The sequence below is a fragment of the Chlorocebus sabaeus genome, chromosome 29 (assembly GCF_047675955.1).
Source record: "Chlorocebus sabaeus isolate Y175 chromosome 29, mChlSab1.0.hap1, whole genome shotgun sequence".
NCBI lineage: Eukaryota > Metazoa > Chordata > Mammalia > Primates > Cercopithecidae > Chlorocebus > Chlorocebus sabaeus.
The window spans coordinates 13,509,692-13,534,780 of NC_132932.1; the positions used below are offsets into that span (position 1 = coordinate 13,509,692).

At 46.6% G+C, this 25,089-nt stretch overlaps 1 pseudogene; it reads right to left on the reverse strand.

The window, feature by feature from the left end:
• Positions 1-20,034: 20,034 nt before the first annotated feature.
• On the reverse strand, positions 20,035-20,911 carry LOC103231217 (ankyrin repeat and SOCS box protein 9 pseudogene; annotated as a pseudogene).
• Between the last annotated feature and the right edge of the window lie 4,178 nt (positions 20,912-25,089).

The window sequence follows — 25,089 nt, forward strand, 5'->3', positions numbered from 1 at the left end:
CACTCCAGTTAGGCAACAAGATTGAAGCGTTGTCTCAGGGAGAAAAAAAAAAAAAAAAAGCCGGGCACCGTGGCTCACACCTGTAATCACACCACTGGCAAGGTGAGGTGGGAGGATCACCTGAGGTCAGGAGTTCGGGACCAGCCTGGCCAACGTGGAAAAACCCTGTCTCTACTAAAAATATAAAAATTAGCCGCACATGTTGGCGCGCGCCTGTAATCCAGGTACTCTGGGGGCCGAGGCAGGAGAATCGCTTGAACCCAGGGGGGTGGAGGTGGCAGTGAGCCAAGACAGCACCATTGTACTCCAGTCTGGGCAATAAGAGTAAATCTCTGTCTCAAAACAAACAAACAAACAAACAAACAACAAAAGCAAACGTTCATTTACACTTTAATAATCTTAGGGCAAAGTTTATATCCTTGCTGCACACCAGAAAGAAAATTTTAGCAGTTTCCTTTGCATCACATCTCTACATAGAAATGAACTAGTTAAAAAGAAAAACAGGGCCGCTCACGCCTGTAATCCCAGCACTTTGGGAGGCCAAGACGGGTGGATCATGAGGTCAGGAGATCGAGACCATCCTGGCTAACACGGTGAAACCCCCGTCTCTACTAAAAAAAATACAAAAAATTGCCGGGAGCGGTGGCTCACGCCTGTAATCCCAGCACTTTGGGAGGCCGAGGCGCGCGGATCACAAGGTCAGGACATCGATACCACGGTGAAACTCCGTCTCTACTAAAAATACGAAAACGGTGGCGGGCGCCTGTAGTCTCAGCTACTCAGGAGGCTGAGGCAGGAGAATGGCGTGAACCCGGGAGGCGGAGCTTGCAGTGAGCCGAAATCGCGCCACTGCACTCCAGCCTGGGCGACAGAGCGAGACTCCGTCTCAAAAAAAAAAAAACAAAAAACAGAAAATTAGCCGGGCGTGGCGGTGGGCCCCTGTAGTCCCAGCTACTCCGGAGGCTGAGGCAGGAGAATGGCGTGAACCCGGGAGGTGGAGGTTGCAGTGAGCCGAGATTGCGCCACTGCACTCCAGCACTCCAGCCTGGGGGAAAGAGCCAGAGGCTCCATTTCAAAAAAAAAAAAAAAAAAAAAGGAAAACAGGTTTCCGTAGTATTAGCAGGTTGACCTTGACGGAGTCCTTTTAGATATTTAACTTGAAGTTAATGTCCATGTCCGGTATTTATTGGACACACACGCATATAAAAAAAAATACATCGAGAGTATACAATTTACAATTTTCCAAACAAACAAACAAACAAAACCAGTATCAATTTAGAAGAGTGAGGGCAATTAAAGTTGAGCTAGGATTTCAGCGAGGTTGGGGAGGCAATATAATTAACAAATTTGGTTTGGAGAGTTAAAATATGTATCAAACAACCAAATACAATCAAATACAATAAAAAATGTATCAACAGATTCATTGTAAATCTTATTTTACAGAAACTTGTACAAAACTTTTTGTATTAAAATGTTCATGCCAGCATTATTTACAGAAGCAAAAAACGGGCTGCATACAGCATCTTGGGCCTGTAGTCCCAGCTACTTGGGAAGCTGAGGCTGGAGGATTGCTTCAGCCCAGGAGTTTTAGGCTGGAGTGCACTATGATCTCACCTGGGCAACGCCTTGACTCAAACAAAACAAAACCCAAAATCTATTTAACAAATCTGGTGTCCAATAGGAGAACTGTTAATGGTTAACTATGGCATACTCATCTGCTGGAATACTGTGCAGACTGAAAGTCATGAAGATTCTTATTGCCATAAAAAGGTACATTATATGTAAATACAAAATGTAGGTTATAAAACTATGTCTAGTATTATTTTAAGACAAATACAGATGTACAGACGATTAGCGTAATAGTGGTTATTTCTTGGTAGTCACATTTTGGGTGATTTTCTTTGTATTTTTCATGTTTTCTGTTGAGCACAATTTGCTTCAGTAATAGGAAATATAACAGTAATTTCTAAATGTTAAGTAAACAAGGTAACAAATTGTACACCCAGTATAATCCCCCCAAAACAAACTTAAGCCTAGCCTAAGAACAAGTAACTACATTATTAGAGTATGGGTTCTTTTAAATTTGTTCTTTTTTTTTTTTTTAACTAAAGTTCTTAGAATAAGGTATTTTAAAATTTAAAATACATTTTCTCTTTTTTGACAGGAAGCCTGTGTTAATGAAAGTCTGGAGACAACTTAAGACCTGAGGCTGTACTCTAAAGCTTGTGTTGCGGTATGCCAGTGGCATTTGCTGAAAAAGTTGTCCGAGATTTTATCTGAACCGTATGCACAAAAGGAGACAAAAAGGAGGTAGTCACTGCAAAATATATGGACACAAATGGGGCAGGGTCCTTTGGAAGAAATGCTATGAAGGTAGGCTGCATTCTTTTCTCAGACTGAGGGGAAGGACGGTTCCTGACCCTTCTAGGTTAAAGGATTCTTTAGAAACTTTGTCCACCGCTTCTTTGCCAAACGATGTGAGAGTCTGAAGTGAAGCCTTAGAGGGCATGGATACACAAAGGAGTGGCTAAAGAAAAATTCTCTTAAATCTCTGATTGGGTCAAAAATCCACCCTTAAGCCTTATAATAGAATACTTGACCACGCCCTTCTCCGCCCCCCTTCACATTATACTATCAATAGTAACACAGTTTTGATCACAGCACAAATGTTAAAAATCCCTACCAGCCTGAAGAAACCATAAGGGATCTCTTCATAAAGAAAATAATGTCTTTTCCCCAGCTGTCACTGTCGTGTGCCCTCGATTGGAAGCCTTATTACATTCCGGCTTTTTTTTTTTATTTTTATTTTTTATATTAACCTCCCAAACCTTTGGGAGGCAAGTATTATTGTTTTAAAAAAGGAAGGAAAAGGTCACATTTCAGAGACATGCCAATGGCCTCACAATTTACTTAGCGAGCATGAGAGAATCCGAACCCTAAATGTAAGATGACACATTTATAAATAAAACCAAGGACAAATGTCTCCTTTATTCTAAATATACCATCACACTCTGAGTAGCTGGGGTTAACTATTTTTACCCACACTGGCTCGTTTGCATCTCAAACTCATGTAAAATAAAAACAGTGGTGAGAAATGAAAACGGACTCTGGGGCAACTGCCCCGGCAGAGCGTGAAAGGCTTGGTCTTTCAGCACTAGATTCAACGACATGAAGGGGAAGCTGTGGGCCTTGAGCACTTGACCATTGTGCTTTATTTCTTGCATTTTATAATACACAGCGACCGATGTCTACATTTTTATTTCCTGAAAAGGTGTCCAAGGTGGCTGATATAAATTAACAGAATTTCAGACTTTACCACATATTCAAGGTCCTAGGGCAGCTCCCGTCTACGGTCAAAAACAAAACAACAACAACAAAATTCCAACATTTGAACGGGGCGGGGAAGCTACTTTAAAACCCAGATAGAGATTTTTCTCCTTCGTTTGGAGGAAGGTAGGAAGGGTTTGTTCTAATGCTTTGCACAAAGGCGGGAAACGGTCATCAAAGCTGTTGCAAAGGGAAGAGTCACTGCATTAATTCGATCCAAGAGGACTCGCCTCGTTGGATTTGCAGCAACCTAATCTCTCGCTCAGGAAGAAAACGCCCCGAGGAAGAGTTTTCTGTCCTCCTCGTTCGCAGGGCGCAGCAAACGCTGGGACAAAAGAAACGGGCGCCGACTGGGAAGCATGCTGGCAGCTTTGCGGGACTGCGCCGTGGGACCCCCCGCAGGGCCTGGGTCTATGAACTCCGACCAGGCGGAGGGCGCGTGCGCTTGGCGCAGTTGTCCCCGCGCAGGCCCATATTTAGTCGAACGGCCCAAGGCTGAGCAAAACCACTTAATTTATCTCTCCGGGTCCCTCGAACGCGGGCCTTTTAAGAGGCTCGCAGCCTCAGGGACGCCAGGCTGACCCCACCCCCCGGCCGCCGCCATCTTGTTGTTTTCCCCGATCCGTCCTGGCCGGCCACGTGGCACGGCGCTGCGGAAGCGAAGGCACCGCCCCAACTTCCGGCAGGGCTGGTTCCAGCCGCCCGCGGGACGCAGACGCGCGGCTGCCCCCTGGTGGCTGGCCGCGGGGCTCCGGCCGCGCCCTGCCCCGCCTTCCTCCGCCATTTCATTCCTTGCCCACAGCACGTCCGCTCTCCGCTGCCAGCCTTGGCGCAGAAGCGTGCTCCGAGGGCGGGGCTGCTCCGGGCACCACCTCTGGTGTGGGAGCGTTTTTAGTTTGGTTCATCGAGGGCTAGAGGGTCATCTACATCTTTACACACATTTAATTGTTAATTTTGTATTTTGTCTTATATTTTTGAGACAGGGGCCTACTCAGTCCCCCAGACTGGAGTGCAGTAGCCCGACCACAGCTTTCTGCAGCCTGGAGAGCCCATGCTCAAGGGTTCCGCCCGCCTCAGCCTCCCAGCCTGGTGGGATTACAGGCGTGAGCCACCGCCCCGGAACAACTTAATTTAAAAAGAACGCCATACGGTTGTCTGGAGGTGTTTTGGTATGCGGTGCTTGGTGCTTCCAGACTTTCACACAGGACGCCCCAACCTTGGTTTTCAGACCTCCCTTCTGCCCGGAGCCCCAGGCCAGGCCAGTCCAGGCCAGGGCGTTTCCCAGGCAGCGCGGGGTGGTGCTGGGGGCTGGGGGGACGACGAGCGCGGGGAGGGCACGGTGCGGCCGGGGGAGATGGGGAGGCGCATGGGGCCGGGGTGCAGCTCCAGGGACCTGGTCAGCACCCTTTGCTAGTACTATTTCTTGGTTTTCTGCACGTTCCTCTCCCCTTGGAGCTGCTCTTGTGTCTCCCATTTCATCTCCAAACCAATTTTGGTTTCTTGAACGTTTGCCTTGAGCAAGGCGGGGGTTATCTTAGGTAATTCTCGTAGCAGCCTTTGACATAGAAGCTGTTTCTACTCACGCAGACTTTGACATAGGAGCTGTTTCTACTCAAACTGGTGCTCAGAGGGAGTAATTCGCTCATGGGGTAGAGCTTGGTTGGAATCAAGGGCACCTAAGTTTCTACTGTAGATATTGAGGTTCTCGGCCCTCCAACAGTAGCATCTCCAATGTCAGGGAGCTTATTGGAAATGTCACTGTTAGGCATCTATCCCGGACCTTCTAAATGGGAAACTGAGGACGGTGGTGGATGGGGCCCGACAGGCTGTGATTACCAGGCAGCAAGGTGATTCCGAGGCACCCTGAAAACCCTTTCCCTCACAGCCCTTCTCAGGGTAAAGAAAGGGAGACTTGCCCTTAATGAGTGCTGATTCCATGGCATTTTGCATAATTCTGTGATGTAATCCTCCCGACCACTCTTTTATAGAAGAAACCGTAGCTCAAACTTTTCATGAATTTAGTGTGCCAATATTTAGGTAAAATGATGGTATGTGCCATTTGCTTGCACCGTGTATGCATAAAATATCTCTGGAAGAATATCAAGGTGTTAACACAGTTTTACCTCCAGCAAGAGGAGGATATAGGTTGCTAGGGTGACTGAGTTGGGATTTTTTTTTTTTTTTTGGTAACATTTAGTAATTTACCGCCTGGCGCAGTGGCTCACGCTTGGAATCCCAGCACTTTGGGAGGCCAAGGCGGGCGGATCACGAGATCAAGAGATCGAGACCATCCTGGCCAACATGGTGAAATCATGTCTCTACTAAATATACAAAAATTAGCTGGGTGTGCTGGCACGTGCCTGTAGTCCCAGCAACTCAGGAGGCTGAGGCAGGAGAATCGCTTGAACCCGGGAGGCGGAGGTTGCAGTGAGCCGAGATGGCACCACTGCACTCCTGCCTGGGAGACAGAGCGAGACTCTGTCTCAAAAAAAAAAAAAAAAAGTAACTTATGCATTTGGACCATGTGAATCTATTACTTGTTCCAAGTAAAACTGAATAGTTGAAAAGTACGCTGAGGCTAAGCGTAGTCGCTCAAGCCTGTAATCCCAGCACTTTGAGAGGCGGAAGTGGGAGGATCGCTTGAGTTCAGGAGTTTGATCAAGACCAATCTGGGCAACATAGATCCCTATCTCTATTTTTGAAATATACCCTAAAGTCCGGGTGTGGTGGCTCACGCCTGTAAGGGCTGGGCACAGTGGCTGCCAGCACTTTGGAAGGCCGAGGCAGGCGGATTGCCAGAGGGCAGGAGTTTGAGACCAGCCTGGCTAAGTGAAACCCCGTCTCTATTAAAAATAGGAATGAATAAATAAATAAATAAATAAATAAATAAATAAAATGAAAATTAGCCTTGCATGGTTGCGCACGCCTGTAGTCTCAGCTACTCGGGAGGCTGGGGCAGGAGAACCACTTGAACGCGGCAGGCAGAGGTTGCAGTGAGTCGAGATTGCGCCACTGCAGTGCAGCCTGGGCAACAGAGGGAGACTCTGTCTCAAAAAAAAGAGTGTCTACTTACCTACCTATATAAATACACACTAAGAACAGTATTAGCACTAAAACCAGAATTTGAATTGAGGTCTGACTGGCTCCAGATTCCATATTCTCTGTTGATTACACGTGAAAAACTGTTTTAAACATAAAGTGCTCTGCTGGGCACGGTTGGTCACGCCTGTAATCCCAGCACTTTGGGAGGCAGAGGCCAGTAGATCACTTGAGGTCAGGAATTCAAGACCAGTTTGGTCAATGTGGTGAAGCCCCACCTTTACTAAAACTACAAAAACTAGCTGGGTGTGGTGGGCGCATGTAATCTCAGCTACTTGGGAGGCTGAGGCAGGAGAATCGCTTAAACCCAGGAGGCAGAGGTTGCAGTGAGCCGAGATAGTGCGACTGCACTGCAGCCTGGGCAACAGAGAGAGACTCTGCCTCAAAAAACAAAACAAAACAAAACAAAACTCTATAAATTTCGGGTGTTGTTATTTATTTATTTATTTATTTTTGAGACGGAGTCTCGCTCTGTCGCCCAGGCTGGAGTGCAGTGGCCAGATCCCGGCTCACTGCAAGCTCCGCCCCCGGGTTTATGCCATTCTCCTGCCTCAGCCTCCCGAGTAGCTGGGACTACAGGCGCCTGCCACCTCGCCCGGCTAGTTTTTTGTATTTTTTAGTAGAGACGGGGTTTCACCGTTTTAGCCAGGATGGTCTCGATCTCCTGACCTCGTGATCTGCCCGTCTCGGCCTCCCAAAGTGCTGGGATTACAGGCTTGAGCCACCGCGCCCGGCCGTGTGTTGTTATTGATAAAATAAAATATTAAATTATTTCTTAGGACCAGGCACCATGGGTCATGCTTGTAATCTCTGCACTTTGGGAGACCAAGGCAGGAGGGTCACTTGAGCTCAGGAGTTCTGAGACCAGCCTGGGCAACATAGCAAGACCTCATCTCTAAAAATAAATAAATAAATAAAATGAAATAAATTATTTCTTAGAAATATAGTTCCTGTTTTAGACCTTTGAACAATGACCATGTCTAGTGGTCTCTGCATAGCACATGATGTATAAAATTTTTCTTATTTTCATTACTAACAACAGCTACAAAATAACTATAAAGTAGGTCATAAATGTATGTAAATATGTATACATAGTGCTTTTTATTTTTATGTGGAATCTAAATCTGAAATATGTGAACAGGGTTGGGAGAGTGGTCATTTATTCTGCCACTTTTTAGGGATATTGCAAAGGCAATTCAGGCTTTGTGACTTTGGACAGGTAACCTCTCAGCACTTCAGTTTGCTCCTTTGTAAAACAGATTTTTAAAAAGTGCTTGCCCCAGGCTGGGCTCGGTGGCTCACGCCTGTAATCCCAGCGCTTTGGGAGGCTGAAGCAGGTGGATCGCCTGAGTCCAGGAGTTCGAGACCAGCCTGGGCAACAAGGTGAAACGCCCTCTCTACTAAAATTACAAAAATTAGCCGGGTGTGGTAGCATGTGCCTGTAATCCCAGCTACCCTGGGGATGCTGAGGCAGGAGGATTGCTTGAGCCTGGCAGGTCGAAGCTGTAGTGAGCCCAGATGGTGCCATTGCATTCCAGCCCGGGCAACAGAGTGAGACTCAATCTCGATAAATACATAAGTAAACAAATGAATAAACAAATACGTAAAGTACTTGCCTGTAGGCTTATTGTAAGGTTGCATTGTGTCAAGGTGTATACCTTACTTGGAACATTGCTTGGCACAGTCATTGTTAGATAAATAAAAAATCAAAAGAGATGTAGAAATAGAAGTTTGATGAGAATTCACAGGAAAAAAAAATATTTTTTTTTCTTGAGGCAGAGTCTTACTCTGACTCTCAAGCTGGAGTGCAGTGGCACTATCTTGGCTCACTGCAACCTCTGCCTCCTAGGTTTGAGCGATTCCAGAGGAGAAAGATGTTAATATTTGTTTTGTACCTAGAACCTCATTGCTGGATGGGATTGTAAAGATCTGTGACTATTTTACACATTTGTTCTTTTTTTTTTTTCTGAGACAGGGTCTTGGTTTATTGCCCATGCTGAAGTGCAGTGGTGTGATGTCGGCTCACTGCAACTTCCGCCTCCCGGGTTCAAGTGATTCTCCTGCCTCAGCCTCCTGAGTAGCTGGGATTACAGCTGCATGCCACCACGCCTGGCTAATTTTTGTATTTTTATAGAGACAAGGTTTCACTATATTGGTTAGGCTGGTCTCAAACTCTGACCTCAGGTGATCTACCCGCCTCAGCCTCCCAAAGTGCTGGGATTACAGGTGTGAGCCACCGCATGTGGCCTCCCATTTGTTCTTAGCAGTAATATTTGGTCCCTGAAATTAGGAAACTGACTCTATTGTGATCTTCTAAGAGCTACATTGTCCAGCTCCTGGGCCTCTACATCCTCGTGGAGTGAAGACTGACAATTTTCACTTAGGTCTGTGGAGCTACAGTGGTGTGCTGGAGTCAGCTCCTCAGAATGACGATGCACATTTCTTTCCAACTTTGGTTCCAATGACATCATGTTGGTAGCTTGAAATTGGCCATAGCAGGGGTATTTACACCACAGGAATAGGTAAACACTACATATTAAGACTTTTCCCCTTGGAGATGCCTTGTTAAATGTTTACCAACACACCACTGCCTATTACAAAACGGCAAAAGCCCCTCTGAGAGAAGGCCGGAGAAAGTACCCAGCTCCTCCCAGGTTGTCCAGTGTTTCCTTGTCCCTGGATTCAAGAGTCCCTCAGTGGCCTTTGCTGAGATATTTCAACACCCTAGTCCCTTAAACTGTAAACAAGGGAGAGTCATGAGTTATTCCTGGGTGAGTCAGTTCAATATTGCACAAGCATTTCTGGGGGTAGTGGAGGGGAGGCAAGAGGGAAACTGGACAGGCTGGGGAGCTATCTAACTGCCCAAGACACTTGAATCCTAAACAAACGGGAACTAAGTGGGAGTTGGGAGGGACATAGTCTCTTCTGATGGGAACTGTCTGTGACTCATTCTGTTTCAGGAGTCAGAAACTCCAAAACTTGTGGGGGTGGGGAGGGGCGAGCAGTGTGGTTTTTAGAGAGGTGTGGAGTTATAGGAGGGACTCAGTTAAAATTCCTTCTCCCTGGCTCAGTGGTGACTCATACCAGTAATCCCAGCACTTTGGAAGGCAGAGGCAGGAGGTTCACTTGAGCCTAGAAATTCAAGACCAGTCTGGGCAATGTAGCAAGACCCCAACTCTATAAAAAATAAAAATAATTAGCCAGACATAGTGGTGCATGCCTGTAGTCCCAGCTACTTGGGAAGCTTAAAAATCTAGCTCCATTTAACCTGATAGATTTGGGGATGTGTGTGGTGGGCTGAATAATGGTCTCCCAATGACATCCTAATACATGCAAACTGAATGTTACTTTATCTAGCAAAAACAAAAACCAAAACACAGGCAGGGCAAAGTGGCTTGGTAATCCCAGGCCACCTTGGGATTATCTCATGGTAATCTCAGTGAGACTCTGTCTCAAAACAAACAAACAAACAAACAAAATCCACCCCAACAATGAGGGCTTTGCAGGTATGCAGCTGTGTAAGTTAAATATCTTACTTTAAAAAAAATTTCATTTTAGGCCAGGCATAGTGGCTCATGCCTGTAATTCCAGCACTTTGGGAGGCTGAGGCGGACGGATCACCTGAGGTTGGGAGTTCAAGACCAGCCTGGCCGACATGGAGACACCCTGTCTCTACTAAAAATATAAAAAATTACCTGGGCGTGGTGGTGCATGCCTGTAATCCCAGCTACTCGGGAGGCTGAGGCAGGAGAATCACTAGAACCCAGGAGGCGGAGGTTGCAGTGAGCCAGGATTGCACCATTGCACTCCAGCCTGGGCAACAAGAGCGAAACTCTGTCTCAAAAAAAAAAAAAAAAAAGAAAAAAAAACCCATATATTATTTTATTTTGAGATGGAGTCTTGCTTTGTCACCTAGGCCGAAGTGCAGTGACATGATCTCGGCTCACTAAGCCCAGCTTAATTTAAGGCTCTTGATGCCGGGCACAATGGCTCATGCCTATAATCCCAGCACTTTGGGAGGCTGAGGGAGGTGGATCACTTGAAGTCAGGAGTTTGAGGCCAGCCTGGCCAATATGGTGAAACCCCATCTCTACTAAAAATTCAAAAATTAGCTGGGCATGGTGGCACATGCCTGTGGTCCCAGCTACTTAGGAGGCTGAGGCAGGAGAATCACTTGAGCCTGGGAGGTGGTGGATGCAGTGAGCCAAGATTGTGCTACTGCACTCCAGCCTGAGAAACGACCGAGATCCATCTCAAAAAAAAAAAAAAAAAAAAAAAAGTATCTTGAGATGGGGAGATGATTTTGGATGATCAGGGTGGGCCTTAAGTGTTATCACATGTATCTTCATAAGAGGGAGACAGAGGAAGGCTTGTCTACACACTCCAGAGAATTTCTGCCACATAGACTGGAGTGAAGCATCATCCATGAAACAAGGAACTCCAAGACTGCCACCAACACCAGAAGAAAAAGGCATGGAACAGAGGGTCTCCTCTGGAGGCTTCAGAAAGGGCATGGCCCGGGCCAGGCATGGTGACACCTGTCTGTAATCCCAGCACTCTGGGAGGCCAAGGTGGGCAGATGACTTTGAGCTCACGAGTTAGTTCACCATGGGCAACATGGTAAAACCATACGTCTACTAAAAATACAAAAAAATAAGCTGGGTGTGGTGGCACATGCCTGTAGTCCCAGCTATTCTGGAGGCTGAGGTGGGAGGATTGCTTGAGCCTGGGAGGAGGAGGTTGCAGTGAGCCGAGATTGCGCACTGCACTCTAGCCTGGGTGACAAAGCCAGACCCTGTCTTGAGGGGGGAAACGAAAAAGGACAAAAAAATGAGAAAACCTAGACAGAAAAGATGGAACAGCTCTTTCAACGTTACAGAGCTGGTACAGAGAAGCAGGATTTGAACACTGATCGCTAAGTAGAGAGATGACCAGGTAACCCCAACTGATAGGATTAGTAAGGATGTTTTCTGGAAGAGAGATCCTTATAAGGCATTCAGAAGAGCAAATGGAGTTTCTGGGGGAAATGCTGGGAAGGGCATTCCAGGCAGTGAGCTACTGCATGAGAAAGGGCAAAAACATGTCTGTGGGAGACAGCTGAGTGCAGCGGGGTGTGGCCTGTTGTTTGGTGTGACTGGAAGACAGGGGAGAAGGGCCAGAGACAAGGCAGAAAAGGACAGTAGGGGCCTGTGCCCCCAAACCTGGGGCAGGGACTTCTTTCAGCCCAGGTGCTCCAGGGTGCCCTTCAGCAGCCTGGAAGAAGGAGCTAGGAAACCTTGGAGGCTTGGCCACAGCAGTGCATGGTGATGGTGCCATTGAGTAGGACCTCTGTCTTTCTGAATTTATCTTCCCAGCGTTCCCGTGGCTTTCACGCCTTAGAGTTGGTTTGTCTGCCAGAAGGGAAGTTCTTGCAGCTGTCGGCTCTTAAATCCAAGGAATTGGCTGGGTGTGGTGGCTCACGCCTGTAATCCCAGCATTTTGGGAGGCCGAGGCAGGTGAATCATGAGGTCAGGAGATCAAGACCATTCTGGCCAACATGGTGAAACCCTGTCTCTACTAAAAATACAAAAATTAGCTGGGTGTGGCGGCGCATGCCTGTGGTCCCAGCTACTCAGGAAGCTGAGGCAGGAGAATTGCTTGAATCCGAGAGGCGGAGGCTGCAGTGAGCCAAGATCGCACCACTGCACTCTAGCCTGGGTGACAAAGCAAGACTCTGTCTCAAAAAAAAGAAAAAGAAAAAGAAAAAAAAAAAATCCAAGGATTTGTGCGAAGCTTCCAATTAGTCATCAACCATTTTCAACCTTTATAAGATGAAAAAATGTTTAGAAGCTTATATATTGCAGTAAACCTAGGGAGGAACTGGGTTTTAGTGCATCTTCTATCTTGGAGGGCAGTAGGGCAAAGGAACATATTATAAATGGGAACAGACTAAGGCATCGTCCTCACTAAATGAACAACTGTTTGGAGCTGGGTGCGGTGGCTCATGCCTGTAATCCCAGCACTTTGGGAGGCTGAGGCAGGCAGATCACCTGAGGTCAGGAGTTTGAGACCATCCTGGCCAACATATGAAACCCTGTCTCTACTAAAAATACAAAAATTAGCTGGGCGTGGTGGCAGGCGCCTATGGTCCCAGCTAAGGAGGCTGAGGCAGAAGAATCACTTGAACTTGGGAGGCATAGGTTGCAGTGAGCCAAGATCATGCCACTGCAATGTAGACTGGGTGACAGAAGGAGACTCTGTCTGTCTCAAAAATAAATAAATAAATAAAATAAATGAAAAAACAAAGAGAAAAAAACTGGATTGCTTGAGCCTGGGAGGTCCAGGCTGCATGCAGTGAGCCATGATCACACCATTGCACCCAAGCCTGAGCAACAGAGACCCTGTCTCAAAACAAAAACACAAATAAAAACAAAAACACCAAAATACAACAAAAACTTCCCCCCAAACCCAAAAAATGAAAAAACTTCTTGATATGCTGGGTGTGGTGTCTCACACCTGTAATCTCAACACTTTGGGAGGGTGAGACAGGAGGATCACTTGAACGTAGGGGTTTGAGACTAGCATGGGCAATGTAGCAATATCCCCTCTCTACCAAAAAAAAAAAAAAAAAAAAAAATTAGTTGGGTATGAGGGTGCACACCTGTAGCCCCAGCTACTTGGGAGGCTGAGGAGGGAGGATCACTTGAGCCCAGGAGGTCAGGACTGCAGTGAGCCATGTTTGCACCACTGCACTCCAGCCTGGGTGACAGAGCAAGATGCTATCTAAAAAAAAACCCCAAACCATAAAACAAACACAAAAGTTTTAGTGATGAAAAATCCCAGGCAGGGTGCGGTGGCTCAAGCGGGTAATCCAGCACTGTGGGAGGCCGAGGCGGGCGGATCACGAGGTCAGGAGATCGAGACCATCTTGGCCAACATGGTGAAACCCCGTCTGTACTAAAAATACAAAAATACAAAAAAAAAAAAAAAAAAAAAATTAGACGGGCGTGGTGGTGGGCGCCTGTAGTCTCAGCTACTCAGGAGACTGAGGCAGGAGAATGGCATGGACCCAGGAGGCAGAGCTTGCAGTGAGCTGAGATTGTGTCACCGCACTCCAACCTGGGTGAAAGTACGAGACTCCGTCTAAGAAAAAAAAAAAAAGAAAAGAAAAGAAAAGAAAAAACCCAAACCCTGAAATATACAGAAGTAGAAAATAATGTAATGAACCTCCATGTACCCATCACCCAACTTTAACAGTTCTCAACTAATGGCCAATCTTGCTTAGTCTATATTCACACCTGCTACTGTCCTTACTAGGTATTTCTTTTTTTTGTTTATTTGTTTTTTGAGATGGAGTTTCGCTCTTGTTGCCCAGGCTGGAGTGCAATGGGCACTTGGCTCACTGCAAACTGTGCCTCCCAGGTTCAAGTGATTCTCCTGCCTCAGCTTCCCAAGTAACTGGGATTGCAGGCATGTGCCACCATGCCTGGCTAATTTTGTATTTTTAGTAAAGGTGGGATTTCTCCATGTTGTCAGGCTGGTCTCGATCTCCTGACCTCAGGTGATCCACCTGCTTTGGCCTCCCAATATGTTGGGATTACAGGCATGAGCCACTGCCCCTGGTCTGGTATTTCTATTTTTATATGCCCCAATTATTTTTTATTTAGAAAAATTTGAAGCCAGCTGGGCGCGGTGGCTCACACCTGTAATCCCAGCACTTTGGGAGGCTGAGGCAGGCGGATCGCGAGGTCAGGAGATCGAAACCATCCTGGCTAACATGGTGAAATACTGTCTCTACTAAAAATACAAAAAATTAGCCGGGTGTGGTGATGGGCACCTGTGGTCCCAACTACTGGGGAGGCTGAGGCAAGACAATGGTGTGAACCCGGAAGATGGAGCTTGCACTGAGCGGAGATCGTGCCACCGCACTCCAGCCTGGGCAACACTGGGAGACTCCGTCTCAAAAAAAAAAAAAAAAAAAAAAAAAAAGAAAGAAAAGAAAGAAAAAATTGAAGCCTATTAAAACATTACAAGAGTCTCGGGCTGGGTGCAGTGGCTCACGCCTGTAATCCCAGCACTTTGGGAGGCTGAGACGGGTGGATCATAAGGTCAGGAGTTCAAGACCAGCCTGGTCAAGATGTGGAAACCCTGTCTCTACTAAAAATACAAAAATTAGCTGGGCTTGGTGGCACACACCTGTAATCCCAGCAACTCGGGAGGCCGAGGCAGGAGAATTGCTTGAACGAGAGATTGCGCCACTATACTCCAACCTGGGCAACAGAGCAAGACTCTGTCTCAAAAACAAAAACAAAAACAAAAACAAAAACAAAGCATTACAAGACTCTCATCTGAGGCTGGGCATGGTTTCTAATGTCTAATCCCAGCACTTTGGGAGGCTGAGGTGGGTGCATCACTTGACGTCCGGAGTTTGAGACCAGCCTAACCAACATGTTGAAACCTTGTCTATACCAAAAATACAAAGTTAGCTGGGCGTGTGGGAGGCTGAGGCAGGAGAATTGCTTGAACCTGGCAGGCAGAGGTTGTGATGAGCCAAGATCATGCCATCGCACTCCAGCCTGGGTAACAAGAGCGAAACTCCTACTCAAAAAAAAAAAAAAAAAAAAAGAGTCTCATCTGAGAGGCAATTTTATATCACATAGATTCACCGGTTGTTAACATTTTGCCACAATTGCTTATCTTTCCAACCTTTCTCTTTCTCTTTACTTACTGGACTGTTAGCTGCAGAGAAGCCCTAGTTAGGGGAACTAGAGTTTAGAGAGGTAAATAATTGCCCCAGGCTCTCACAGTTTATATTGGAAGGAACCGGGTTATGAGCCAAGCCTGTGTATGTCTACTATTAGTACCTCTCCTGACCATGCTTTGACTGTTGAAACAGGGATGGACAAGAGAAATCTCTCTCAAAGTTAAGAACCATGCTTCGGGTGAGTGTGCTGGTGGGCAGATCTCTTGTGTCCAGGAGTTCGAGATCAGCCTAGCAAACATGGTGATACTTCATCTCTTCCAAAAAATAATTTAAAAAGAAAATGAGCCCCATGCCTGTAGTCCTAGCTACCCACGAGGTTGAGGTGGGAGGATTGCTTGCGATCAGGAGGTGGAGGTTTCAGTGAGCCATGATCGTGCCACGGCACTCCAGCTTGGGTGATAGAGAGAGACCCTGTCTCAAAAACAAAAAACCAAAAAGACAAAGAAATCCCTCCACCTCCACTGCTGTGCTTTGGAACAGCTGACCTACCAAGCCAAGCACCCCTCCTCCTACAACATCTGTTTTTTTTTGAGACAGAGTTTTGCTCTTATTGTCCAGGCTGGAGTGCAATGACGCGATCTTAGCTCACTGCAACCTCCGCCTCCCGGATTCAAGCGATTCTCCCTCCTCAGCCTCCCGAGTAGCTGGGATTACAGACATGCGCCACTATGCCCAGCTAATTTTTTGTACTTTTAGTAGAGACGGAGTTTCTCCACGTTGGTCAGGCTGGTCCAGACCAACTTTCTCTCTCTCTCCCTCCCTCTTTTTTTCTTTTTTTTTTTTGTTGAAATGGAGTCTCATTATCTGGTCTGGAACTCAGGTGATCTGCCCACCTTAGCCTCCTAAAGTAGTGGGATTACAGGTGTGAGTCACCGTGCCTGGCTTCCTCCTCCAACATCTAAGCTGAAGGCTGTATGTGTGATGAGGTGTCTTAAACGCTGGCACTCAAGTGTTTGGGCCAGCCCAGTTAAACAGCCCATGCAGTGCTTGGGGACTTTTGAAAGGAGCTCATCCCCTTCTCTGAGAGGGAGTTTGGTAGTGAGAGCAATTTGTTGAGAAGAGAACTCAGGCATACGCTTCTTATAATCCTGTTATCGGTCAGTTTTGGTTCATTTTGTGCTTCAATTCTCTTGAAACCTTCCCTTCTCTTCTCTGATACCCTGTCCTTTTTGTTTTGAGCTGGGTATCTCACTACGTTGCCCAGGCTGGTCACAAACTCCTAGGCTCAAGTGATCTTCCTGCCTCGGCCTCCTGGGTATCTGGGACTATAGCAGGTGCATGTCACTGTGCTGGGCTGAAACCATCCTTATTTCTGTCCTGATCTCTGTCTCTTGTTAGATTTCTTTCTTTCTCTCGTTCTCTTTCTCTCTCTCTCTCTCTTTTTTTTTTTTTTTTGTAGAAACAGGGTCTCACTATTTTGCCCAAGCTGGTCTCAAACTCCAGGAGGTGGAGAGTGCAGTGAGATAGTATCGTGCCACTGCTCTCCAGCCTGGGTGACAGAGCAAGACCCTGTCTCAATTAAAAAACAAGGATATCTCAAGACCCTTCAAAATCAGCCTAAAGATAAGCTCATGACTTTCTTTCCCCTCTACCCAAGCGCAGTTGAAGGCCCCTCCCTCCTTTTAATTCCGCTAGCCTAGTGGGTGCCCCACCTTCCATTGGCTGTCTCTGAACCAGGTGGTTGGGAGCGATCTCTGACACTTCCCTCTTCTGCACCACCCCCACTAGCTACTGAGTCCTGTACTTTCCTTTATCTCTTGACATGGACTCTCTTCCTTTTTTTTTTTTTTTTAATTTTTTATTATAAAAATAAGGTAGGGTACATGTGCACAACGTGCAGGTTCGTTACATATGTATACATGCACCGTGCTGGTTTGCTGCACCTATTAAGTCGTCATTTACATTAGGTGTATCTCCTAATGCTATCCCTCTCCCCTCCCCCCAACCCCACAACAGGCCCCGGTGTGCGATGTTCCCCGCCCCGTGTCCAAGTGTTCTCATTGTTCAATTCCCACCTATGAGTGAGAACATGTGGTGTTTGGTTTTCTGTCCTCGTGATAGTTTGCTCAGAATGATGGTTTCCATCTTCATCCGACATAGACTCTCTTCTTAATCAGAACTTTAGTCAGGTTCCTCTGAGTTCTCTGCTTGACTAGTCCTGACCATGGACTTCCCTCTCTGTTCTTGTAGATTCGTTTAAGTAAGAATCTTGCTAAAACCCTAACCTATGATATCTGTCCATCCTCTATAATAATCCCAAGTCAGAAACCACATGTCCTTGATGTTTCCTCTTAGTGATTTTCCATCCAGTGACCCCCACCCTTCTCCTTGGTTATAAATCTCCCCTTGTCTTTGTTGAAGTTGGCTTTGAGTCCAGTCTCTCGTACCCACTGCAAGACCCTGTGGTAGTGGTCCCTACGCCAATCACTGTGACTCCTTTTGGATAAATAAAATAAAATAAAAAATTAAATAAATAAATAAAAAATAAATAAAAGGTTACCACCTTTTAACAAATGTCATAAATAATAATGAATAATATTTTTCTTTAGCATTCTTTTTTTTTTTTTTTTTTTTTGAGACAAGGTCTTGCTCTGTCTCCCAGGCTGGAGTGCAATGGCACGATCTCGGCTCACTGTAACCTCTGCCTCCTAGGCTCAAGTGATTCTTGTGCCTCAGTCTCCCAAGTAGCTTGGACTACAGGCATGCACCACCACGCCCCACTAATTTTTGTATTTTTATTAATTGGTTTATCTATTTATTTATTTATTTATTTTGAGATGGAGTTTTGCTCTTTTTGCCTAGGCTGGAGTGCAGTGGCACAGTCTTGGCTCATTGCAACCTCTGCCTCCCAGGTTCAAGTGATTCTCCTGCCTCAGCTTTCCGACTAGCTGGGATTACAGGTGTGTTCCACTACGCCTGGCTAATTTTGTATTTTTAGTAGAGACAGGGTTTTGCCATGTTGGCTGGGCTGGTCTCGAACTCCTGACCTCAGGTGATCCGCCCTCGTCAGTCTCCCAAAGTGCTGGGATTATAGGCGTGAGCCACTGCACTCTGCCTAATTTTTTTATTTTTAGGAGAGATGGGGTTTCACCATGTTGTCTCAAACTCCTGATCTCAAGTGATCTGCCTGCCTTGGCCTCCCAAAGTATTGGGATTACCGGTGTGAGCCACCACACCTCGCCTGTCTTTCTCTCTCTTTTTTTTTTTTTGAGACAGAGTCTCGCTCTGTCACCCAGACTGGAGTGCAGTGGTGTGATCTCAGCTCACTGCAAGCTCCGCCTCCCGGGTTCAAGCAGTTCTCTGCCTCAGCTTCTGGAGTAGCTGGGACTACAGGCGCCCGCCACCATGCCCAGCTAATTTTTTTGTATTTTTAGTAGAGATGGGGTTTCACCGTCTTGGCCAGGCTGGTCTTGAACCCCTGACCTCGTGATCCGCCTGACTCAGCCTTCCAAAGTGCTGCGATTACAGGCGTGAGCCACCGCAGCAGGCCTTTTTTTTTTGAAAGAAGACCAAACTTCCCAACTTGAATAAGGCTCCCGAGGGCATGCAAGGCCTGGCCTCTGCATGTCCCTCCAGCAGCAGGCCCTAGCCTGCTTCTGAGCCTTTGGCAAGCTCTTCCTGGGGACCCCGTTTCTACCCCTCACCTACCGTCTATCTTCCTTGGATCTTGGCTCCTTCATCTTTTTCTCATCTGCTTCTCAGGGACACCTTCCTTTCCTACCATGGCTGCTTTTTCCCTTATGCACTCTCACAGCACTTACTATGCTGTGGTATCTTGCTGGTGTGATTCTTTGTCCATTTTCCTACCTACTCTCTAAGGTCTGTGTGGGCAGGCACTGTGTCTTCCTTGGCTGAGCCTAGTATCCTAACTGCGTACTGTGGTGCCTGACATACATATTTGCTGAATGATACGTATCTGCTGATATGATACAAATACATATTTGCTGAATGAAATAATGAGTAAAATCTGGGTAACAGAAATAATACTTAGGTCTAAGAGGGACCAGTCTTTTTTTTTTTTGTAGTTGTTTAGCTACTTCATTTTGTTAAAAAGGGTGTCTTAATAACTAATTACTTAGTGCCATTACTGCCATCTAGTGGTGACTGATGTTATTATACTGCTGGGTCCATTCTCAATGATGTTACTGTACTGGCAGAGAAGGGAATCAATACATGCAAGATATCTGTTGAGTGTTTGCCTTGTTTCAGGTATTGTACCAGGAAGTTTACGGCAGTTTCTGCTGGTTACACCAGCAAAGGGAGTGTAAGCTGCTTTCCCATTGTCACCATCTAAGGAGGAAACCTGAATTCAACACCAGGAGACTGGCTCTATTTTTTTTTTTTTTTTTTTTGAAATATATTTCTTTATTTTCATTCCCATATAGTAGAGATGGAACAAGGATAGTGATGCTGGAAAATCCTGCTCCAATCAAATCATCACATAGGTTAACATCAGAAAACCTGTATTTGAATCTGACTCCTCTATCCTTGAACTGAGAAATTGGACGTATTGACCCAGTTGCTGTGAGGGCTAAATTAGATGATGCAGAAAGTGCTTGGCATGCAGTAGATATGCAAAACAATAACTGTTATTTTAGACACTCTCCAAGCAGGAAAAGAAGTCTTCATGCCTTCTAACTAATAATACAAACGCATGCAGTGTGTTTAAACTCTGGCTTCAGAGTTTAACAAATATAAATCTAATAAAAAAATTAGTGAAAGTCTATAAACAAGTTTATAACAAATACAAATCTAATCGAAAAAACTAATCAAACTCTATAAACCGAACTTGATTTTAAAATTCTAGTGGCTACAACACTCAATAATGTTTTCATGTTGTTTGTGAATCCATTCCATTGATGCATTTAAAGATATAGGAGAAACCATTTCAGAACCTCTGAGAGGACCAGTTTGGTTATCTTATGATGCTACTGGATTCCAAAGCACTTCCGAATTCTACGGCGGCATGACTGCATCAAAGAAGAGGGACTTCCCTCTCCAAGAAGAGCTGGACCAAAGGGCTCTCTGGAGGCACCAGCTCCACAGGATATTTGCCTTCAGCATTCTTGGCCTGAATGTCTGCTCCAAAATCCATGAGCAGGCAAGCCAGCTCTTCACTGGCTGTCCTGGCCACTGCATGAAGTGGGGAATCCTGACCTCTCCCTTGGTTCATGTCTGCTCCTGACTCCAGAAGCTTCTTTACACAGGCTATCTGCTGGTTTTCACAAGCCAAATAGAGTGGAGTGCCCAGGTGGCTGATATTATGGTCAATGTTGCCCCCATAAGCTATAAGAGAGTCAACACACTCCACGTGGCCTCTCCTAGAAGCTTCATGGATGGGGGATGCCAGATCACTCTCAGGTTGAATGCTGGCTCCATGCTGCAGAAGCAAATTCACACAATCCCGGCTGTGGCTAACACAAACATTAAACGGTGGAATGTGCCAGTCTGTTGTCGCACCAATCACCTGAGCTCCATGCTTTAATAAAATCTTTACAGAAGAGAGATGACCTCTGAGACAGCCTTCATGGAGTGGGGAAACATGATCTGCCGTGATGATGTTCACAAGCCACCCCTGGCTGATGAGGGTCCTCAGAGACAGCTGATGTCTGTAGATTGCAGTTTCAGGCATAGGAGACCAATCAGACACAGTGGGTTTGAAAGAAGCCTGGTGTCAGGAGAGTCTCTTGGCCCCGTGGGCTTGCTCCCATCCATGCCCCCTTGTTTGCCATCCATGGGGCTCTCTCCTAAGGGAGCAAGCTCTGCGCTCACTTCAGTTGCTCAGCAAAGTCCAAACTCCATGCTCCTCCTGCTCCTGAAAAAATTCCAGTTCTGTGGCTGGCTGAGCTGCACGCGTCCTGGTCAAGTGGTCTAACTGGCTGGAGGCCCACCAGAGGCCACCTATTTTTTTCTTTTTTTAAAAGAGTCTCGCTCTGTCACGGTTGCCCAGAGCTTGAGTGCAGTGGCATGATCATAGCTCATGGTAACCTCGAACTCCCGGGCTCAAGCAGTTCTCCCCACTCAGCCTCCCGAGTGGCTAGGACTACAGGTGTGCGCCACCATGCCTGCTTCATTTTTAATTTTTGTAGCTCTTGTTATATTGTCCAGGCTGGTTTCTAAATCCTGGGCTCAAGTAGTTGCAGAGGGCCAGAACGAAACGCTCCTTAATGGCAATAGACATATTTTGTTTTTTGAGACAGACTGTTGCTCTATCCACCAGGCTGGAGTGCAGTGGCAGGATCTTGGCTTGCTGTAACTTCTGCCTCCCAGGTTCAAGTGATTCTCGTGCCTCAGCCTCCCCAGTATTTAGGATTACAGGCATGTGCCATGACTAATTTTTGTATTTTTAGTGGAGACTAAAATAAAACAATTTTGCAAAATTGTTGCAAAACTGGGCAACAATTTTGCCGTGTTGCCCAGGCTGGTCTCAAACTCCTGACTTCAAGTGATCTGCCCATCTCTGGCTCCCAGAGTGCTGGGATTACAGGCGTGAGTCACCATACCCAGCTGACATATTTTGTAAACTGGGAGAAAAATAGGTGGCTCTTAAAATTTCAGTAAAATGTCCACATTCCTTCTTTTTTTTTTTTTTTTTTTTTTTTTGAGATGGAGTGTCACTCTGTGGCCCAGACTGGAGTGCAGTGGCACGATCTCGGCTCACTGCCAGCTCTGCCTCCTGGGTTCACGCCATTCTCCTGCCTCAGCCTCCCAAGTAGCTGGGACTACAGGCACCCGCCACCATGCCTGGCTAATTTTTTGTATTTTTAGTAGAGACAGGGTTTCACTGTATTAGCCAGGATGGTCTCGATCTCCTGACCTCGTAATCTGCCCACCTCGGCCTCCCAAAATGCTGGGATTACAGGTGTGAGCCACTGCGCCCAGTCCACATTCTTTCTTTCTTTTTTTTTTTTTTTTTTTGAGACGGAGTCTTGCTCTGTAGCCCGGGCCGGACTGCAGTGGCCGGATCTCAGCTCACTGCAAGCTCCGCCTCCCGGGTTTACGCCATTCTCCTGCCTCAGCCTCCCAAGCAGCTGGGACTAAAGGCGCCCGCCACCTCGCCCGGCTAGTTTTTTGTATTTTTTAGTAGAGACGGGGTTTCACCGTGTTAGCCAGGATGGTCTTGATCTCCTGACCTCGTGATCTGCCCGCCTCGGCCTCCCAAAGTGCTGGGATTACAGGCTTGAGCCACCGCGCCTGGCCCACATTCTTTCTTATACAACAACAGAGGACCAGTGAGTGCCTTCACTTTGAAGACCCCAGGAAACCTGGATACGCAGGATTTCTGTATGGCCTGTTTTTAAATTTAATTTAATTTTATTTTTGAGACGGGGTTGTGCTCTGTCACCCAGGCTGGAGTGTAGTGATGCGATCTTGGCTCACCGCAACCTCTGCCTCTCAGGTTCAAGTGATTCTCTTGCCTCAGCCTCCCAAATAACTGGGACTACAGTTGTGTGCCACCACGTCCGGCTAACTTTTGTATATTTAGTAGAGACGGGGTTTCACAATGTTGACTGGGCTAGTCTGGAACTCCTGACCTCAAGTGGTCTGCCCACCTCTGCCTCCCGAAGTGCTGGGATTACAGGTGTGAGCCACTGCGCCCGTCCTCTACCTGGCTTCTTATAGATGGTTTCCCTTGGTGTATGTTTCCTAGGCTTTTTGACTTTGTGGACTAGAAAACTCTGTTCTCCAAGTCCCTACAAAGTTCCGGATCTTCTATAGATTAAACATTTTAACAGTCTTCATAAAGTGCATTTGAGATCTAAGGTAAACATTCATTACCTGTACACCAACCACTTCAAAGGTTTTATGAAATAAGAATATACATAAAATGCATGAGACAGGTGTACTTTGCTGTTTGTGACAAGTTCACACAAGTAAATTTTTAAAATTTTGGTGAGGAGATAAATTTGGCAATTTTTTTTTTTTTTTTTTTTTTTTTTTGAGACGGAGTCTCACTCTGTCATCCAGACTAGAATGCAGTGGTGTGATCTCTGCTCGCCACAATTTCTGCCTCCTGGGTTTAAGCAATTCTCCTGCCTCAGCCTCCTCAGTAGCTGGGATTACAGGCGCATGGCACCAAGCTCAGCTAATTTTGTTTTGTATTTTTAATAGAGACAGGGTTTCATCATGTTGGCCAGGCTGCTCTGGAACTCCTGACCCCAAGTGACCCACCTGCCTTGGCCTCCCAAAGTGTTGGGATTATAGGCATGTCCCACCGCTCCCCGCCAGGCAATTTTTTTTACCAAGAGTAAATTCAAAGGAGCCTGAGCATTAGTTTTAACGGGTAAGTCTGGTAGAAGATCAGGGAGCATGCCATAAGTGGCATGTACAGTGTACTCTATTATAAAGAGGAATGGTTTTAAACCTTTTTTTTGAGACAGGGTCTCCCTCTGTCATCCAGGTTGGAGTGCAGTGAGTGGCATGACTTTGGCTCACTGCAACCTCCACCTCCCAGGCTCAAGCAATCCTCCCATCTCAGCCTCCAGAGTAGCTGGGACTACAGGTCATGCTACCATGCCCAGCTAATTATTATTATTATTATTATTTTTTTTTTGAGACAGAGTCTCGCTCTGTTGTCCAGGCTGGAGTGCAGTGGCTGGATCTCAGCTCACTGCAAGCTCCGCCTCCCGGGTTCACGCCATTCTCCTGCCTCAGCCTCCTGAGCAGCTGGGACTACGGGTGCCTGCCACCTCGCCCGGCTAGTTTTTTGTATTTTTTAGTAGAGACGGGGTTTCACCGGGTTAGCCAGGATGGTCTCAATCTCCTGACCTCGTGATCCGCCCGTCTCGGCCTCCCAAAGTGCTGGGATTACAGGCTTGAGCCACCACGCCCAGCACCCAGCTAATTTTTTATAGAGAAGGGGTTTCACCATGTTGCCCAGGCTGGTCTCAAACTCCTGACCTCGAGTCATCCGCCCACCTCAGCCTCCCAAAGTGATGGGATTACATCGGTGATCCACCAGGCCCAGCGGTTTTAAACTTGAACTTACATCTGTGCTTGTTAAAGCACAGATTCCTAAACTCCATCCCCAGAGATTCTGATTCAGTAGGGCTGGGGGCAGGACTGATAATTTTTTTTTTTTTTTTAGACAGAATTTTGCTCTGTCGCCCAGGCTGGAGTGCAGTGGCATGATCCCAGCTCACTGCAACCTTCATCTCCTGGGCTCAAGAAATTCTCCTGCCTCAGCCTCCCAAGTAGCTGGGATTACAGGCATGTGCCACCACGGCAGGCTAATTTTTGTATTTTTAGTAGAGACAGGGTTTCACCATACTGGCGAGGCTGGCCTTGAACTCCTGACCTTGGGTAATCCATCTGCCTTGGCCTCCCAAAGTGCTGGGATTACAGGTGTGAGTCACGGCACCTGGCGAGAATTTGTGTTTCTAACAGGCTCCTGGGGGATGTGAATGCTGCCGGCTCAGGGATGACACTTGGAGAACCATCAGAGCAATGAATTATGCCCTGACTTACAGTAGCCTGTGTCCTGCTTTCTGTCTTTTTCTGGAGAGGTAAGAATTGATGTAGCTTCCCTATTACTTGTTCCCCCTTTGAAAGAAAGCGGGAGAGAAAGATTTCTTTTCTGCTTTAGTCTCTATGCCTCATGTCTTTTTTGTCGTTGTTAAAAAACAAATAGAGACGGAGTCTCCCCATGTTGTCCAGGCTGGTCTTGAACTCCTGGGCTCAGGAAATCCTCCTGCCTCTGCCTCCCAAGGTGTTGGGATTACAGGCATGAGCCACTGTGCCCGGCAGTATGCCTCATGTTTTATCCAGCATGATAAAAAAAAGTGGGCAGTGGTCAGTGTAAAAGGCCATGGTGAGTCCCCTTTTGCCTATGGATCTGTGTCTGGTTCCTCTTTGCGTTTTGGAAGACTTAATAAATGTCCACTATGGCCGGGTGAGAGATCTCAGACTGCCACAGGCCT